General features: G+C 40.4%; 1 protein-coding gene across 3 annotated transcripts in view; it reads right to left on the bottom strand.

Moving 5' to 3' along the window:
• The window catches only part of KCNH7 (potassium voltage-gated channel subfamily H member 7), a 1,437,897-nt gene that overhangs the window by 632,117 nt on the left and 791,085 nt on the right, over window positions 1-14,695 (bottom strand). For 2 of the 3 annotated variants that reach the window (XM_078681648.1, XM_078681649.1), the window contains exon 1: window positions 1,077-1,103. The exons of the other annotated variant lie outside the window; for it this stretch is intronic. The gene's annotated coding sequence lies outside the window, so the exon portion shown is untranslated. Of the gene's footprint in view, window positions 1-1,076; window positions 1,104-14,695 lie in introns of those variants that run through there. 3 annotated transcript variants of the gene reach the window in all.

Below are 14,695 nucleotides of genomic sequence, written 5' to 3'. Positions count from 1 at the left end.
ATAGTTCACCTTTGCTTTCAACAATTTTGTTCCATTTATGCCAGCATTTCCCTAATAGCTGATAATAACAGCAATAACCATATCAACCCACTGTTACCGTAGTAAATTGCTAGCTTCAACGTTCATTAAAAGTATGTTCTTAAATAATATTACTCTGTACCCATGTCTCCTTTTCATTTCAGAGCCATAGCCCTCTTTCTTGTATTTCATATAAGGGTGTGAAAAGTTGCAAAAACAGGTGTCTCCCAAATTTGTAAGTTTTGAAGGGAGACAAAAACCTACATAACTGCAGGCAAATGCTACAGCTGTTGCTCAGAGCTGCTAGCAGGCCAGCAACACTTGTGAAAGCAACATCATGAATTTATCAATAAACTTTAAGAATTGTGCGGAAGGATTGTAACAGAGTACAACTAATTTGGAAACAAATGTAACACACAAAACCCAATAATGGGTCCATGAAGAACTTTCCAGAAAAAATAAAAGATTTAGTTCTGAAGAGCAAACCAGCAAGCCAGATGAAGCTAGGGGTTAGGAAGACCAGGGTTTGGAATCAGTCCATAATGATCTAATTGTACGAACGCTAAAGAGTAACAGGTTAATCGTTGACATTTGGAATTCTTAGAGTAGAATAATGATGAGGCTTGGTGTGAGTTTAAATTAGAAACCATCTGGGAAGTCATTTGGGCAAGCCTCCTTGCTCAAAATGGTGTTAAACCTATGGTGAGCTGGAAAGCAGAAAATGATAATGCTGAAAGTAAGTCATTAGAGTTGGTTAGAGATAGCTCAACCAACTACCATGAAAGCAATTCAACATGCCAATAAGAACTTGACTATGAGGAAAGTAAAAGGCTGGATGAATTACACTGTGAATTTTATAAGCAGTTTCAATTTAGGATTGCCCTAACACGGTAACAACAGCTAATTAATTTCGAGAACCCTCACACCGCATTAAACACATTTCAAATTAACATAATCCTAATCAGAAACAATAAACTATCAACCAGAAATAAACATTATGATTTTAACAATTTGGAGAAAAATATTTTTCATATATATAGATATATATATAATATTACCTGGAGATGCACCTCTTGAGATGTTGTTTTCATCTGAAACACAATTAGACCAAATTTATGCACAGTAATGCAGTTTGATAAACATCATTAAGTTATCAGTTATTTGTCTTTCTCTTTTAAAATGCATGTTCTGTCATTAGGGGTATGCTTGGTCCTTTTTAACATAGAAGCCACAGATTTCACAATATAGTCATTTTATTACACTGTACATTGCACTAACTTATGGATGATGCTGTGAACTGCATTCATGGAGCTTTGAAGACCATTGTCTTACTACTTCAGAGAGATAACCAGGTTAGGTCAGCTTTAGCAGTTTATGTTGGATTTGGCTTACAGGTAACAAGGCGAATCCTAATAGTGAGTACTCAGCCCTTTCCTCCTTTTGATGTTTATCAAAAATATTACAAAGCAACCTAAACAAGTGGGGAATCCTGCTGATCCCGCTGTAATGCGTTCATGAGGGTTCAAGATGGTTAATAACTCGAATATTCTAGAAATGTGGTGGAGCTTGTGAATCAAATCAAAATTTACACTGTCCCATTTAGGAAAATGTCAAGTCCGCCAAAACAAGGGAAAACACAAAGACTGCAAATACATCATATGTAAACCTGAAAATAAACACATACATTTGAACAATGTACATCAGATGTATAAGGTCATCACTGCTCTTATCGGCTGCTCCATCCAATTTAGCAGACTAACTTGGATAGTTGCAAAATTGGTTCTAAACATGAAAATTAATAACTTCGGAGGCACTGGAAGGAACGCTTAGAAGAGTCTGGAGTAGTTTCCTGATGTCACAATTAAATGGCATCTGAGAGAGAGGAGTGAATGGGATCCTTTCCACTGGACTCCCAACATGTCCTACCATGATTACTTATGGTTTTCTCACATCCTAGAAAGCCTGCCACAATCATTGGTCTTTTTAAGGTATGCACATAGAAACAATGGTTTCCTTTTTAGTATATGCTATTTACACCCAGTTGATATACTGGTCACAACTATCATACCTAGAAGATCAGATCATTACTTGTACATAAAGGATGCCAAGCAAACTTCTTTGATGGAGTTGTGTATTTCTAGGTGTCTGTGTTGTAAAGGCGTTATACTCCTTCATGCTAAACAAGTTAAAGTGGAAAGTAGAATATATTATTCCAGAATCAAAGATTGAAAACTATCACATAGCTGGTAGGTTCTCTACTACTGATTAGTTGACAATTGACTTCCTGATTCTACATCTATTCAGAGAATCATGTGGGGACTAAAAGCTTTGGAAGACTAAGCTATTGAAATCAACTTTAAGGACAAGAATAATTACTAGATGACTCAAATTTCAGAAAACCTTAAAAATCTGGCAATTTGCATTCACATGAATCTTTGAGGCAGGCTTTTGACAAACATAAAATTATGTAGTTTACATACACAGCCACATCCATACTCATATGTTAGTTACCCATTTGGGGCCTCATTTATGAGGTTTTAGCACTGGGCTCTCTGCAAGGCATCTTGCTGTGTTACCAATCATCAAAGCAAGAGGGCAGGAATGATCTGTATCTCTGAGATATGGCACATTCCTGTCCTTTTTCCCTATGTGACGCACAATGGGCTGCCATGCACCAACGCAGGCACCCTTGTGCCATGGTGCAAAGGTGCCTGCGTTGTGGGGCCGATTGATTCAAATCAATCAATTCAGGTAATTTCCTCTTTCTGTGACAGCAGCACATGTGGGAAAAAATTAGGGGAAATGAAACCATTTCTCCTTGTTGTGCCTCCCTAACGCCACCCTTAGTGTGAAGAACCTTGAGCTTTGTTGAGCTGAACCATATCTATATGTTTTTTGCAACTTACGGTGGAAGCATGCATCTGTGCTTCCTGCAGGCAATGTTGCTGCAAAGCCAATAGGTCCACTTGATCAAGAACTATTGGGTTTGTTGATATGTATTTTAGACATGTTGACCAGCAGAAGTCAAGAAAAAAAGTGCTATGAGGCAGCCATCACTGACCATGTCATAGCGCTTTTTTAAGCCATGTTGCTGAAAAGCAGGGGGAAGCAAAATGAGGGAGGCATGGTGGAGGAGAGTGGGAGTGGCAACAAAACGAGAGGAGATGTGGGGCAAGAGAAAGGGCCCACCAGACCAGGGCAGCAATACGTAAAAGGGATGGTTGGGAAGGGAAAGAAGAAATAGTACCTCTATCACAGTGTGAGCAGCAGATGGGCGCAAATTGAGTGCAAAAAATATGCTCCTCAGAAAAGAACAGAAGAGACAATTGGCCTACACTGCAAATATGGAGGAAGCAGAGAAGAGTGACACTGAAGCCAACAAATGGTAAGCAATTGGCGGGCACCAAGCTCATTAATGTAAAGAATAATGTCTTGCAAGCAAGAGCACATGTAGCACTTGCACTGGAGTAGCTTCAACCTAAAAAGGCCCACCAGACAATAAAACAAGCCTAAAACAGTCAAAAAATGGGCCAAGTTGACCTGTCAAAGCAGCTCTTTTGGGCACCTACGTGCTATTATATAAGACAGTCAGACTTGGCACCCTTTTTGCTCTCTCTCTCTCTCTCTCTCTCTCTTTCTCTCTCTCTCTCTCACACATCACACTTTTATCACCCCTTGCACTTTTTCTAATGTACCACTCACCCAAATATTGCAGTCATCATACGCCTGCTAGTAATTAACAATAGCTACTGTTATATAGTGTTAACAACTTCCTTGAAAGCTAAAACGCCCATTTCCTCAGTTAAATGTTGTCCTTCCTTCCCACGTTCAGATTTCTTTAGTGAACCTGAGCCTTGTAAATGCTTAGCAACAAACACCTGTGTCTGTGCAACTATTTAAATGGAGCCCGCAAGGTATTATTGATAGCACGAAAGACATCATGTATATTTAACCTTAAAATGAGAGTTTACACCAACAATAAGCTCTCTCCAGGGCCCAACAAACCAAGCATTATGCAAATGCTATACAACAATAAGATGACGGGAGCAACCATATTCCTGCCCGCTTGGTGGCGGTATAATCAACAGCTTTGGGTTTAACTGCACAATCTATGAAACCAATATGGGAAATCCGCGATCATTTTTGCCAACACCTCTGTTACTGAAGAAGAAAACAAAGGGGCAGATTATGCAAAGCAGACACCAAAGGTGCTACATTGCATTGCGCCAGGAGGAGAAACAGCACCGAGCCATATTTAATTAAAAACATGGCCTGCTGCTGTCATTCCACGCGCCAGTACAGCATAAACAATCTTTGATCCACGGTGCAGAGTTGTTCGCATGCTGTCAAGCAACGATTTGTACTAGCAGCATACCTTTCCAGTACACAATCCTATCCCCTGACAAATTATGAAACATTTCACACAGTGGATGTGTGCATTGCAGTGCAGAACACAAGCAATGTGTGCCAGGTGTGGAGAAATTAAAATCTTTCTCCTACGTCGGGGGGCATTATTTGGATACATAGCCTGGTATGGCTATCTTTGTAGATCGGGCTTGTGTCCAAAAGCAGGGGTGCCTGCCCAGATCCACCAAAGTACATGCAGGTTGCAAGATTTTGCATCACTTCGGGTGCACCAGGAAAAATACTTTAGAAATCTGAGTCTAAGTTTCCAACGCCCTTGTGGAACAGATGTGTGTGCAAGATACGTCCACAATTATTTGCGTTTAATACAGATAATAAAGACAAGAGCTCACAGTTCTGAATTGCTTTATGCATTCCATTATTGAAATTTCTGAATGCCCTTCTATTTTGTGCACTGACACTAACCTTTGTGAGCTTTTACCACGTCTGTAGTATTGTGTGTGGGTATTTGTCTTGCAATTCCTCATAATTCTTTTAATTAAAGAAACAGTGAGCTAATGTTGTCCCTTAGTGAAGGAAATCCCTTTCTCGACTCTGTACAACTTCCAGCTCAACCTGGTGCCAGACATTGCCAGTGGCTAAAAATAGCACCTGTCAGTGTGTCTTCAAAGATGCTGGCACGAGTGCTATTTTTGACTGTTCTATTAATATCGCTGTAGAGAAACCCCTGCGTCCGCTCCATCGCTGTGATATCCCTCTCGTATCTCAAAGGAGAAAAACAGAGCACACCTGGCAGCAATCTGCTTGCTTTGCACTCTCTGCCCTGAGCAGCAAGGAGCCCTACCTACCAAACTGAGAACTGGCAATACATAAAAACGGTGCCTCATATTCTGACTAGAAAAATTATATTTAATCAAGTTGGTAATTCAGAATTTTTGGGGGAAATAAAACGATGCAGTATAATGATTAATGGGTAGGAATTGTAAAATAAATTTAAATAGGCACTTTGCTTTAAAAAAAAAAGGATGCATATAATATGAATGGAAATTACAATAGGAGTGGCACAGAGATAGGTTAATTATAGGAAGATGGTTGCCATTGCAATTAATGAATGGTGGCTAATTTCAAACGATTAACTACTGCATTGTGATAGTTACATAGCTCTTACTGCGCGATTTATAGCTCAGTACATCAGTGGTTTCTTAAACAGTAGAAGACATGCAGCAGTGGTAGTTTGCTACCCCTGGAACGGTTGTTTTTTTCACTGGAAGTTTAAAGGGATGCGTTACGTTTGGCTGGAAATAAGCAGCATTTGTTGGAATCTTTAATGTAATTAAAGTACAAAGCAATAAAATAAAACAAACAAAATGACTACAAAAACATAACTGGGGACTAAAGTACAGTTAGTGTTCCACAACACAATAACTGTATTAAAGAAATTAAATAATGCACTAACAGCGCAAAAACACACCTGCACGAAAAACAAGAGAACACTTTATCACCACAACAAAACAATTATTATAATCTCAAAAAATCTGCTGTCAAAATATAGTGGTAAAAGATGTTTGTAAAAAAAGCACTGTTTTAGAACTATGGATATTTATTAGCGCCTTTCAAAAATGTTTTATGCCCCGGCCTCATCATGTCTGGGTGTTTTCTTGTTTCCCCCACACTCATAAAGCTTTCGGACCCTCTGAATGGTTTATTCTGGTAATTGTTTTGTTTCCCAGCTCCCGATTTCGTTAATATTTAAAAGATGTGTTTTCGTCCTCTGTTTTCATATATTCTTGACCGCTAGATGCAAATTATAGCATTCTTCCCACATTATTTCCGCATTTCATCCTTTCCCACTTTGTAATGAATCTTCTAACAACTTTTTCTTATTATTTAAAGGGATTGACGTTCACTTCGAAAGCATAGGAAATATATTAATAATAACGATAGTGGGCTTAAAAACAGCATTTCATATTTTGTTGAGAAAGAACCATCATCGCTCTGTGGGAGCTGTGGGTACGCAGATGCGAAGCCAGTGCCTTCATCGTCTCTCCTCATCTTTCATACATGACAATGTGCCCCCACACTAAGAAGCATATGACTTGCTACCCTTGGAGAGTCCTCGAGCGCATTTAAAGAAAATACGACCCCTGCAGATGGGACACATGATGTTATGTGGAATGCGATCATCACATTCTTATATTATATAAGTGGCAGAAGTCCTTTCTGTAACACAGAATGTGTGTGTCTGCATTTGGAACACTGCCTCATTTGCATGTCACCATAGGAATGTGTGAACCTCTTTAGAAGTGTGTAAACACAATTTTATTCAACCATGAACATGGGCAAAAAAGGCACTGCAGGTATAGATTGACTATGCACCATCACCTGCCTTTTCTATGGCCACTCTACCCACTCCTTTTCTCCTTGGTTTCTGCTTCCCTCATACTCCTCTCTCTGCCCTCTGTACTGCTCCTTGTTTCCTCCTATTGGTTGCTCTTATGGCCCTTTGCCCCCTCCATCTGTTCGCAATAAATACTCTCACCCTTTTGCTACCTCTCACCATGGCAAGACCACATTCTGCTCTTCCAGGTTGCACACACACCTGGGAAATGGACCAGACAGGTATGCTATTTTTTTTAACAGTTCCATATGTGTCAGACGAGCGTGTTAAAGAAACAACCTTTACCTTCTTAGAGCAGCATGTCCCTCCCTGAAGAAGAGCCCTGTGGTGTGTTTTTAATATGTGAGCCTGTGGGGTGGTGGGGAAAGGCTCTTTTTCCACATAAGGTGGAATAATAAATGTTATGTTTGTGGTTTGACTTTATTTTTTTATTTTTTATTTATTAATATTTTTATTTTTTTCTTATTTTTGATTCAACAGATTACAGGTTAAGTTAGCAGTTTACTAGTCTGAGCCCCCTCCCCGGGGTCCAAGATGACAAAAGCCAAAAGCCAAAAGAAATCATCATATATTTACATATGGTTACAGGCAGTAAACCAATTTCACTTTTTTATGTTGCATATACAAAGTTGCATTCTTACTTCAACAACCGGTATAATTACAAGCGAAAAGAAAAACAGATCCTAAGAGTGAGTCCGGACTAAAGAAACAGGAGAAGAAGTACGGCGGACGAGTGGGCCAAAAACAAAAATGTAAGATATATACAATTTTTTGGGGACACGATATACAGACAGAATTGGTGTAGAGCGAGTGAATTAAGGATAGAGATAGAGAGCCCCGCTACACACTGACACTTAAATTTAGATATTTGTGGTCAACTAAAGTAATTTAACCAAAATTAAGCTCGAGTCAGTCCTTTTATGTGTGAAGTAACCGCCCCTTTTGTTTGCTCAGATGTTGAGATTGTAATGTTTTTAACATTTTATTAGGTAAAAATATACATCTTACAGTCGACAGAACACTTTGTCCTTGAATACAAGTGGCCTCTTTAATTGTGATATCTAAAAAGATATCTGTTTGCGAAGGGATCGCAATTACAAGTTGTGGGATGTTTATCCCACCTGGTAATTATCAGGCACAATACAGATAACACCATTACTGAAATTTCAACAGGACAGATCTAACCGGGGAAAAGGCCCAGTATCTACCAGGACATGCTGATCTTGGTGTGGTACGTACCAAAATCTATGTTGTACCCCAAAAAATTTGAAAATGCCCTAATTGTTGCATCAAAAATATTGAGAACATCCCGTAACAGATTTTTTGTCAGACATCATAATTATCGCATCTGACAGGGCCAGCTTGAAACTTGTTCTATAGTGGTTAATAATAATCTTTACATTTTCGAACGTGTTTTTCTGTTTTGCAACTTTTCTTTTTTACAACTTTGTTTTAGTTTGTTTTGAAACATTCTGATGATCACATGTAAATTGTCTGTCTTGGTGACATGTTCAACACTTAGGGCCTTATTAGGATGTCGGGCGGAAGGCCATCGGACAGCTCTTCGGTGGCGATCTGCTCGACATCTGAGGCATCAGTCTGACCCCCGTATCATGAAACAGGCAGTTCGACCAATGACTGTGGGGGAATCCACACCGCCTCCGTCAGGGTGGACGGCTGATTGAAATCCCCAAAATGGAGGCGGTGCCTGTTCAGGCATCGCCTTGGGGTTTATGATGCACCTGTCTGACAGCCTTTTCATGTCAATTCTTCTGCCATGAAAAGGCTGACATAAAGGTTCTTTTGTGGCCTTTAGCAGGGCCCCTGTCCCCTGTGGCCTTCAGCTGTGGGCCATGGGGGGCACCCTAAACATCCATGCAACGTGTGGCAGGTACCGCATGGTGCCCGCCACAAGGTGCATGGATGCTTAAAAAGTGAATTTTTCCTATTGCAGCAGGTGCTGTGGCCTGCAGCACATGCCATAATGGGAAAAATACACTTTCCTCTCGCTCATCCGACCAGCATTGTAGTAAGGCCTAAAATATGGTTGTGTGTCTGTGAGGGATGTGTGAGGGAAAGGGAGAGACCAGGGGGGAAACAACCTTTACAACGCAACTTTTACAACGCACTACCATTACAACAAAACTTTTACAACACAACATCCATTACAATGCATGCATTTACAACGCAACCATTACAACGCATGACACTACAACGCACACCACTACAACGCATGTCATTACAACTCAGTCATTACAACGCATACCATTACAACGCATAACATTACCATCCAACACTTACCCTACTGTTGCACCCCCTGGAGTTAGAATAGTAATTTTTACCCCTACACTATCCAACACTTACCCTACTGTTGCACCCCCTGGATTTAGAATAGTAAATTTTACTCCTACACTATCCAATACTTACCAAACATGCAATGTAATGTAATGCGTTGTAATGGTATGCGTTGTAAAGGTAGTGTGCATTGTAATGGAATGCGTTGTAAATGTACTTTTTAAAATTTCGTTGTAATAGCATGCGTTGTAATGGATTGCGTTGTAATGGATGTTGCGTTGTAAAAAATGCGTTGTAAAGGTATGCATTGTAAAAGTGTGCGTTGTAACGTCATACATCCGACCAGGGCAATCATTATTATTGAAGACTAGCTTGCTTGCAATTAAAATCTATAAATAAATGTTAAAGACAGTGGGGCTCTGGAAAGCTGGGGTATGGAGCATAAGGTCACTAAAGCCTTGTGCTTGGCCCTAATATTGGTATTTTCTCTTTAACTATTGTATGTAAATAACGCATAAGAATTGCTAATAAGAGCCCTTTTTTTAAGATGGTAGATTCACACTCTCCTAGTCTCTATGTGTCAGTGGTGATGTGATTTTGTTTCTTTTTTTTGGGAAAACAAAATGATAGAATTTACCATTGCTCTAACAGGTGATGGTTTAAGTTGTAACCGGTACACACTTTTCACGAGAGCAGAGAAGCAATGAGTTATAGTCTTTGTCCCTCAAAAACAGTGGTCCAAAATAATCAAGGAAGATGGGTGTCATGTCATTTATAGTTTCAATACATTCGAAAAATATAAATGTGTATGTAATGAATCTAATCATAATCATGTATTTATTGACAGGTTAATTTGAACTATTGCAATGTATACATGTGGAGAACAAAAGGTTGCTTTTTTAAACTTTTTTTTTCTTTATTAAGGAAAACGTAATGGCCAGCACAGTTTTTACAGAAAATCAAAAGTATTAGTCCCAGTCATCTAGTAATAATTAGTGTATCATTTTAGAATATATAATATTCAAGCTAGTCCCATTGTTACCTAAATTCGGTAATAACAAATGGTACATTTAGATTGAAAATTACATTGATTCAAATGTACAAATCTAAAGACTAAACATTTCACACCACAAAATCGAGTACATGAAAAACACTCTTTTTCTTACATTAAAAGCACCGGAATGACTGGCCCTGATGTTACAAAAACATAAGAGTATTAAGAACGGTCATCTAAATTTGAGAGATCAGTTTTACAACATCTTTTAAAAAACTGGTCCTGTTGTTTGAGGGAACTTATTATTATTCATCCACTCAAAGTTTGATATGGAATTATAGTTACTCATGACAGGTGCCCCAATCTAGAAGTAAAATGCACACGTATTTTAAAACCCTAGTGGTACTACCCTTAAGTAAGAGTTTAACGATTCATTTGTAGATCAAATGTTGTATTCTAGAAAGATAGGCTTTACAAATATTTCTTTAAGTGCATAATGCAAAGTAGGCATGTTAGAGTTTTCTGATTGTGACAAAGTGTTCAACTCTTTAAGAACTCTTTGTTGGTCTCCACTGTTGACCAATAAATGTGTTGTGGTAAAAAGGTGAAAACCTAAAAATGTAGAGCTATTAGGGAGAGCTCTGCCCACAATATATATCTTTGGGTTGGGCCTTCAACATAGCTGGCAGATAAGTATGTAAAGGCTTTGGAAGTAGCTAACAAACCCATCTTTGCTGTATATGCAATATCAGTGATAGGTAACCTAAGGGCACTTTTGAGACTTTTAGGGGCTGATTACGATGTGGCTCGGAAGACTCTGATGGACGATCGAAGTCTTCCGAGCCGCATCGTAATGGGCCGGTCAGATTCCTTTCCAACCACCTCATTTTGATGGAGGCAGTCGGAAAGGAATCTGACCCGTCATTTCGGCTGGCTTCCGACGGGCTTAGAGAGCCCATTCACCAGTCGGAATGTGGCAAGTAATCTTAAGGGCGGGCTTTTCAGCCCTTGAGATTGTGATGACGGTATCCAACATGGTTTCAATGATGGTCTTTTTGACACGGAAAGCATGTGAGAAAGCGTCTTTGGGGATCTCCAGCAAGGCCCTCTTGGGTGCGCTGCCTCCGGTAGGAGGCCGGAGGGGCCTCTATTGTGACCCCCTGTTGATCCCTTTACCTTGTGGCAGGCAGATTGAGGTGCCTGCCACGGGGGTGCAGGATGATCTGCACCGCCTGTTGGAACTGGCCCTTCTTGCAGGGTCATCCCCAAACTTTTTGCTTCTTCCTCCCTTATTTTTCCTGACCTGTGGCTGTTGGCAATAGGACTCTGCGCACTTTACCACTGCTGATCAGTGGTAAAGTGCATATGCTCTCTGTGTAAATTGATATTGTGATTGAATGTACCTGATTGGCATATTTGTATCACCATGAAGTCCCTAGTAAAGTGCACTGGGTGTGCCGGGGCTGGTGATGACAAATGCTACTAGTGGGCCTGCAGCACTGATTGTGCCACCCACATGAGTAGCCCTAAAATGGTGTCTCAGGCCGGCCACTGCAGTGCCTGTGTGCAGTCTAGAAACTGCCATGTCCTCTTGGTCAGTGTCCCCACTGACCAGGCCTAACCCTTCCCTTTTTGTGCACATTAGCCACCCCTATGGAAGGCCCAAGGTACCCCCCTGGGCAGGGTGCATTGTATGTAAACAGTAGAGAATGGACTGGTGCAGGTGACATGCTCTGGTAGTGAATGACAGCCATTTTCGTTTTTCATTACTGTAAGGCTATCTGGCTCCATAGATTAACATGGGGGATGCTGGCTACAGTGGCTACCAGCATTTCTTCTCATAGGAACAAGATAGGACATAAGAGTCTAGTATCCCTGAACTCAGAATTTAATAACACATCTTTTAGAAAAGGTTGTTTTTAAATTCTGTGTTTGAGAACAGCACTTTTAGAAAGTTGCTGTTCTCGTGTCTGACCCTTCTGTGTGCCTTCGCCTGTTTGTGTATTGACTGTCTGGTTTGAGAGTGACAGGGGCTGGGGATTCCCCAGGAGGCTGGCTGAGTCAGCCCATCTATTTTACTTTGGGAGTATGCATTACGGCTGGTTTACGGCCAGAATGCATGCTCCCATAGTAAAATGTTGGAATGCAACCAATTCTAATGAGGGGGTCGGGACCAGTGACCGGGTGTCAGTCGGTCCCATGACCGATGCGTTGTCGGGCAGAAGTGATTATGCTCGGCATCGTAATGAGGCCCTAAGTGCCATAAAACATTAATTTAATATTAGATTGTTGAAAAACAAAAACCAAGGACTAGTGACCAATTTGCCACAAATTTTACATTTAAAGGAGTTCTTGATTAGATTCTTCAATAAAGTAGATATGTTTTATCAGATATTGCAAATTTTCACAGTAGCAAAATGCAGCTAATATTTGACATTGGCTAGTTGTAATTGGTAGTGAAAATATTTCATGGGAAGTAATGCAAAACATAATGTCATAAATTCTATTTAATTTTCTGCGGTCACCATGTCCCCTAACTCAATAAGTGGAGATATTATTGCTAAAGCAACCTTCATGATAGAAATTTTAGAAGGACTCAAGTGTGTTTTAAATAACCGAAGCAAGGCAAAGACAATTAAATGTAACTTCTATTTTAAACCTGACATATGTAGTTTCCATGGAAATGTCCAGGGTAATTGCAAGCCTAAGTATACACACATGTGTGTTACCTATTTCCCAATTACTAAGTAACCATTTATATCATTTTGGTTTTGAAGAGTCAAAAATGAAGATGTTTGTTCTTATGTATGTAATAACCAGGTTGATTAATCAATTGCACTCATTTAGTCTATGCAATAGTCGTTGAAGGCCTGGAGGCATCTGGTTGTTTATAACTGTTCTCTACAGAGTACATTAGCCAATTGAGCTCAATTGTTTTCAGTTTTGGTAGAAAGGAATGTGTCTGTTCCATATCTGCAGTGTAAAAACTGAAGAGAAGAGAGGCAAGAACACACTCTCCTTTTTCAGCCCAAAGTGAATGTTGTGAAGTTAAAGAAATGATTACTGGATCATGCTCTTTTTATCATCCAAGTGTCGCTATGAAGTTCTTGATAACACATAAACAAATTAGGTTGTTATCTCGATTACTCAATTTCCACAATTTCTCAAAAACCTCACAAACAATTATCTGTTTTAAACAAAGCCATTGGAAGACCATTTGGGTCTGGTTCCCAACTGGTTTTACAATTTTTAAATATGTTTGCTACCTGAATTTCATTGCCTTCAAGCGTTCATGGTTCTTGGTAAGTTAATAACATGAAAGGTTGTGAACTGTCATTAAATGTCATGAGGAAATACATATGTTAAGATGTGGTAGTTATATGTTGCATGAGTTGACACCCTCAAAATTATCTATCAAAAATATTGTTTTGATTTTTTCTGCTTTGTAATAATACCGAGACCAGTTCAAATGCTATCAGAGTATCTGCCCAATGTGGCACAACCAGCATTGGCCCTGCATCCTGCTCCCCTCCCAACCAGGGGTGACTCCATTCTATGTGCCTGCCCACCCTAGTGCTTATCATTGGAGTCGCAGTTTCCCCAAATCTCCTTAATCTTTCTCTGACAGCCTCTGCCTGCATATACTTCCCTCTCTACACATTTTCCTTGTTATATACCTATATCCTCAGTCTCAAAATTGAGGGGGAGCACTACTGCCCCATCTCATGGCTATATCTCTCTTTGCCACCATGCATCCCATGTTAACTAGTTTTTTTCTGCTAGTGTAAAAGATTTCAGGGCCTCCATATCCCAAGCACCACCAGCTTAGGCTTCAAGTCAATACTTTCCCCGATGACTTCCTCCAGTCATTCAGCAATCTGTTCCCAAAAAAGGTGCACCCTCTGGTAATGCCACCAGGTAGGAAATAGTATGCTCTCCATTCTGCACCTGCACTGGTACAGAGCGCCCGTTCGCCATCCCAGTTTTGTTCAGCAATGTCCTCTTGTCATATGTTCTGGGGAGCATTTTTTATTTGACCAGTCGGTGGCACGCCTTAATTGTCATCTCAGATGGGAATCAAAGTGCCGTCTCCCAGTGCTCCTCATCTAGGTCCCCCAGGACCTGTTGCCAGTGGCCCTGTAAGTGTGCCATTGGCCCTTGAGTGTTCCTTATTAGTGTCCCAAACGTGAGTGTGACAAGCTTCTTGTGGACATGCACATCCAACAGTCTCCTCTCTAGGGGGGAGTTCTCATTCCTATCTATGCACCAATGGAGCACATGACTTAGTTGTCCATATTTTAACAACTGCGTTGCTGGCATCTGAGATTCCCTCCTCAAATGTTTGAATGGGAAATTGCCATTAGTGTTTCAGACGTCTACCAGTATTGAGAGGCCTATATTGGCCCAGCCATAAAATCCCCTCAATGCCACCACTTGGCTCAGTCTGGTCCCTTCACATAGCGGTGTTTGAGGAGTGAGTCTCTTGTCCCACTTCATCCCCCTTTGCAGGCCACATTGACAGAGGGGCTCAGTATCCCTCCATGCAAGGCGGACATAGCTCAGAGTGCCCATTCCCCATCTGTCCATCTATATGCCCAGTCATTTACAACGCTTTCATGGGATGC

This window comes from Lissotriton helveticus, chromosome 3_1, assembly GCF_964261635.1.
Source record: "Lissotriton helveticus chromosome 3_1, aLisHel1.1, whole genome shotgun sequence".
Lineage (NCBI taxonomy): Eukaryota > Metazoa > Chordata > Amphibia > Caudata > Salamandridae > Lissotriton > Lissotriton helveticus.
This window is presented reverse-complemented; position numbering and strand designations above follow the sequence as displayed.